The sequence below is a fragment of the Arachis duranensis genome, chromosome 1 (genome assembly GCF_000817695.3).
Source record: "Arachis duranensis cultivar V14167 chromosome 1, aradu.V14167.gnm2.J7QH, whole genome shotgun sequence".
NCBI classification, from domain to species: domain Eukaryota; kingdom Viridiplantae; phylum Streptophyta; class Magnoliopsida; order Fabales; family Fabaceae; genus Arachis; species Arachis duranensis.
The window spans coordinates 73,951,178-73,957,294 of NC_029772.3; positions in this window are offsets into that span (position 1 = coordinate 73,951,178).

Consider the following 6,117-nt stretch of genomic DNA (forward strand, 5'->3'; position numbering starts at 1 on the left):
TTTCAAAAGTATCCTAACCACTTTTTCTCTCCTCAATTTTTTGAAAATTTTTAAAATATTTTTTTAAATTTTATTTTTATTTTTTATTTTAGTTTTTATTTTATTTTATTTTATTATTTCGAAAATTACTTTTTTATAATAAAACAAATAAAATAAATCCACATCATCTCCCTTTCTCCATCATGGACCTAAGTGGAAATGAACAGTCCAGAAGGACTCTAGGGTCATATGCCAACCCCACTACTGCCTCATATGGGAGCAGTATCTGTATACCCTCCATCGGAGTTAGTAGCTTTGAGTTGAATCCTCAGCTTATTATCATGGTGTAGCAAAGTTGCCAGTATTCCGGTCTTCCACAGGAAGAACCTACAGAGTTTCTGGCACAGTTTTTACAAATTGCTAACATAGTACATGATAAGGAAATAGATCAGGATCTCTACAGATTATTATTGTTTCCATTTGCTGTAAAAGACCAAGCTAAGAGGTGGTTAAATAATCAACCTAAGGACAGCATAAAGACATGGAAACAATTGTCAAAAAAATTCCTGAATCACTATTTTCCTCCAAAACGGATGACACAACTAAGGCTGAGCATCCAAGGCTTCAAACAAGGAGATAATGAATCCTTTTATGATGCCTGGGAGAGATGCAGAGAGATGCTAAGAAAATGCCCCTCTGAAATGTTTTCAGAGTGGGTGCAGTTAGACATCTTTTATTATGGGCTTACAGAGAAAGCTCATATTTTTCTAGACCACTCATCTGGTGGATCTATACATATGAGAAAGACATTTGAAGAAGCTCAAGAGCTTATTGATATAGTTGTCAAAAATCAGCATCTGTATCTAAGCAATGAACCTTCCATGAAAGAAGAGGCTAAAACAGTAACTACTGAACTAAGTCCTGCAGAACAAGTTACTGAATTCAATAAGCAATTAGATTTTCTAACAAAACAGCTAGCCGAATTCAAGGAGATATTGCAAGAAACAAGAATGGCTAATATGAATATGGAAGTGCAGTTGAAGCAAACAGAACAGCAATTGTCAAAACAAATAACAAAAGAGTGCCAAACAGTTTAATTAAGAAGGGGAAAAACATTAAATACCTCACTTCAAGGCAGCAGAAAGCCAAGAAATGAACAAACTGCTACTCAAAATCCCTCTGAGGATAGTCAGAGCCCAAAGAGGAATAATTCTGGCAACCAAACGCCAGAGAATGGGTGGAAAGCTGGCATTGAACACCCAACCCATGCTCAGTCCTGGCGTTCAGCGCTAGAAACAAGCAAGGAATTGGCGTTGAACGCCCAAAGGAAGCACAGTTCTGGCTTTCAGACGCCAGAAACAGGTAAGGAGTTAGCGTCTAACGTCACTCCAGCTTCCACCCCTGGCATTCAAATGCCAGTGGGAGATCAAACACATACAAGTGCTGATAGCAACCCCTCTAAAAAGGTTTCTCAACCCACATCTGTAGGCAATAAACCTACAGCAACTATGGTTGAGGAATACAAAGACAAAATGCCTTATCTTCAGAAACTCCACCAAGCGAAACAGGATAAGCAATTTACCCGCTTTGACGACTACCTCAGGACTCTTGAAATAAAGATTCCATTTGTAGAGGCACTTGAGCAAATACCCTCTTATGCTAAGTTCATGAAAGAGATCTTAAGTCATAAGAAGGATTAGAGGGAAACTGAAAAAGTTTACCTCACTGAAGAATGCAGTGCAGTAATTCTTAAAATCTTACCTAAGAAGCTTAAAGATCCCGGAAGCTTTACGATACCATGCACATTAGAGGGTAATTGTACCAAGCAAGCTTAAGCAAGGTTTATGTGATCTTGGGGCAAGTATCAACCTAATACCTACATCTACTATCAGAAAGCTTGGTTTGACTGAAGAAGTCAAACCAACCCGGATATGTCTCCAACTTGCTGATGGCTCCATTAAATACCCATCATGCGTGATTGAAGACATGATTGTCAAGGTTGGGCCATTTGCCTTTCCCACTGACTTTGTGGTGCTGGAAATAGAGGAGCACAAGAGTGCAACTCTCATTCTAGGAAGACCCTTCCTAGCAACTGGACGAACCCTCATTGAAGTCCAAAAAGGGGAAGTGACCCTGAGAGTCAATGAGGACGAGTTTAAGTTGAATGTTGTCAAAGCTATACAGCATCCAAACAACCAAAATGACTGCATGAGCATTGATATTATTGACTCTCTGGTTAAAGAGGTCAATATGACTGAGAGTCTTGAATCAGAGCTAGATGATATCTTTAAAGATGCTCAGCCTGATCTGGAGGAACCAGAGAGAATAATAGAACCTCTGAAAATCCCTCAAGAAGAGGAGAAACCTCCCAAACCCGAGCTCAAACCATTACCACCATCCCTGATATATGCATTTCTGGGAGAAGGTGATACCTTTCCTGTAATCATAAGCTCTACCTTAGAGCCACAGAAAGAGGAAGCACTAATTCAAGTTCTAAGGACACACAAGACAGCTCTTGGGTGGTCCATCAGTGACATGGACAAGATGCTATTGGAGGGTGACGCTAAGCCAGTGGTTCAACCATAAAGGCGGCTGAATCTAGCCATGAAGGAGGTGGTGCAGAAGGAGGTCACTAAATTACTAAAGGCTGGGATTATTTATCCCATTTCTGATAGCCCCTGGGTAAGCCTTATCCAAGTCGTCCCTAAGAAGGGTGGTATGACAGTGGTTCATAATGAAAAAAATGAACTGGTTCCTACAAGAACAGTTACATGGTGGCGTATGTGTATTGATTACAGAAGGCTCAATACAGCTACTAGAAAGGATCATTTTCCTTTACCATTCATAGACCAAATGCTAGAAAGACTAGCAGGTCATGAATACTACTGCTTCCTGGATGGATATTCAGGTTATAATCAAACTGCAGTAGATCCCCAAGATCATGAGAAAACAGCATTCACATGTCCATCCGGTGTATTTGCATATAGAAGGATGCCATTTGGCCTGTGCAATGCACCTACAACCTTTCAAAGGTGCATGCTCTCTATTTTCTCTAATATGGTGGAAAAATTTCTAGAAGTCTTCATGGATGACTTTTCAGTATTTGGAGACTCATTCAGCTCCTGTCTTGACCATGTAGCACTTGTTCTAAAGAGGTGCCAAGAGACTAACCTGGTTTTAAACTGGGAAAAATGTCACTTTATGGTGACTGAAGGAATTATCCTTGGGCACAAAATTTCGAACATGGGAATAGAGGTGGATCAAGCTAAGGTAAAGGTAATTGAAAAATTACCACCACCTGCCAATGTTAAGGCAATCAGAAGCTTTCTGGGGCATGCAGGATTATATAGGAAGTTTATAAAAGATTTTTCAAAAATTGCCAAACCTCTGAGTAATCTGCTAGCTGTTGACATGCCATTTATCTTTGATAAGGAGTGTCTGCAGGCGTTTGAGACTCTGAAAGCTAAGCTGGTCACAGCACCAGTCATCTCTGCACCAGACTAGACACTACCATTTGAACTGATGTGTGATGCCAGTGACCATGCCATTGGTGCAGTATTGGGACAAAGGCATGACAAGGTTCTGCACGTCATTTACTATGCCAGTAGTGTTTTAAATGATGCAAAGAAGAACTACACAACTACAGAAAAAGAGTTACTTGCAGTGGTTTACGCCATTGACAAGTTCAGATCTTATTTAGTAGGATCAAAAGTGATTATGTACACTGACCATGCTGCTCTTAAATATCTACTCACAAAGTAGGATTCAAAACCCAGACTCATCAGATGGGTGTTGCTTCTGCAGGAGTTTGATATAGAAATAAGAGACAAAAAAGGGACAGAGAACCAAGTAGCAAATTACCTGTCCCGAATAGAACCAGTAGAAGGGGCGTCCCTCTTTCTTACTGAGATCTCTAAAAACTTTCCAGATGAGCACTTCTTTGCCATCCAGGAAGTGCCATGGTTCACAGATATTACAAACTACAAGGCAGTGAGATTCATACCCAAAGAGTACAGTAGGCAGCAATAAAAAAAATTGATCATGGATGCAAAGTACTATCTTTGGGATGAACCATATCTCTTCAAGAGACGTGCAGACGGAGTAATCGGTAGATGTGTGCCTAAAGAAGAAGCACAGAAGATCCTCTGGCACTGCCATGGATCACAGTATGGAGGACATTTTCGAAGTGAGCGAACAGCCACAAGAGTCTTCCAATGTGGCTTCTACTGGCCTACTCTCTATAAAGACTCCCGAGTGTTTGTACTTAATTGTGACAGTTGCCAAAGATCTGGCAATCTACCTCACAGTTATGCCATGCCTCAACAAGGGATCTTGGAGATTGAGTTATTTGATGATGGGGTATTGACTTCATGGAGCCTTTTCCCACCATCATACTTAAACACTTATATTCTGGTGGCAGTGGATTATGTATCCAAATGGGTGAAAGCTATTGTAACACCCACTAATGAAACTAAGATAGTGCTAAAATTCCTCCAGAAACACATCTTCAGCAGATTTGGTATCCCTAGAGTACTAATCAGTGATGGGGGCACTCATTTCTGCAATAAACAGCTTTACTCTGCGTTGGTTCGATATGGAGTTAGCCATAGGGTAGCTACTCCATATCATCCACAGACAAATGGGCAAGCTGAAGTCTCTAATAGAAAACTTAAAAGAATAATGGAACGGACTGTGATTAAACGTAGAAAGGATTGGGCAAGAAGCTTGGATGATGCTCTGTGGGCATACAGAACAGCATTCAAGACTCCTATAGGAACTTCTCCATACCAGCTTGTGTATGGAAAAGCCTGTCACTTGCCAGTGGAACTGGAACATAAGGCCTACTGGGTAACCAGATTCCTAAACCTTGATGCCAAGTTAGCTGGAGAAAAATGATTGCTCCAGTTAAATGAGCTAGAGGAATTCAGACTCAATGCTTTCGAAAATGCAAAAGTTTACAAAGAGAAAGCAAAAAGATGGCATGATAAGAAACTGTCATCCAGAGTCTTTGAGTCAGGGCAGAAAGTTCTGCTATTTAATTCTAGGCTCAGATTATTCCCCGGGAAATTGAAATCCCAGTGGAGAGGTCCATATGTGATTACAAGTGTGTCACCATATGGATACATAGAGCTTCAGGATAATGATTCTAACAAAAAGTTCATTGTTAATGGACAGAGAGTCAAACATTATCTTAAAAGCAATTTTGAGCAAGAATACTCAAAACTGAGACTTGACTAAAAGTTCAGTAATAGTACAGCTAATGACAATAAAGAAGCGCTTATGGGAGGCAACCCAATTTTTATTTATCTATATTTCTATTGTTCTCTTATGTTTTTATTAGGTTTATGATCATGTGGAGTCACAAAACAATTGCAAAAATTAAAAATAGAATCAAAAACAGCAGAAGAAAAAGCACACCCTGGAGGAAGAGCTGTTTGGCGTTTAAACGCCAGAAACGTGCATCTGTCTGGCGTTTAACGCCAGAAACAAGAATCAGGCTTGCATTAAACGCCAGAAACAAGCTACATTTGGGCGTTTAACGCCAGAAACAAGTCGCAGTCTGGCGTTAAACGCCAGGATTGCACTAAAAGGGTGTTCTACACGCCTAAATGGTGTAGGGATGAGAAATTCTTGACACCTCAGGATCTGTGGACCCCACAGGATCCCCACCTACCTCACCATTTAGTGCACAAAATTGTGATCATCAATGGCGCCATCAACATGGTACGCTCAATTGTAATCTCAACTCTTTATCACAACTTCGCACAACTAACCAGCAATTGCACTGGGTCGTCCAAGTAATAAACCTTACGCGAGTAAGGGTCGATCCCATGGAGATTGTTGGTATGAAGCAAGCTATGGTCATCTTGTAAATCTCAGTCAAGCAGATTCAAATGGTTATGAATGATTTATAAATAAAGCATAAATAAAGATAGAGATACTTATGTAATTCATTGGTGAGAATTTCAGATAAGCGTATGGAGATGCTTTGTCCCTTTCGTCTCTCTGCTTTCCTACTGTCTTCATCCAATCCTTCTTACTCCTTTCCATGGCAAGCTGTATGTTGGGCATCACCGTTGTCAGTGGCTACAATCCCGTCCTCTCAGTGAAAATGTTCAACGCGCTCTGTCACAGCAC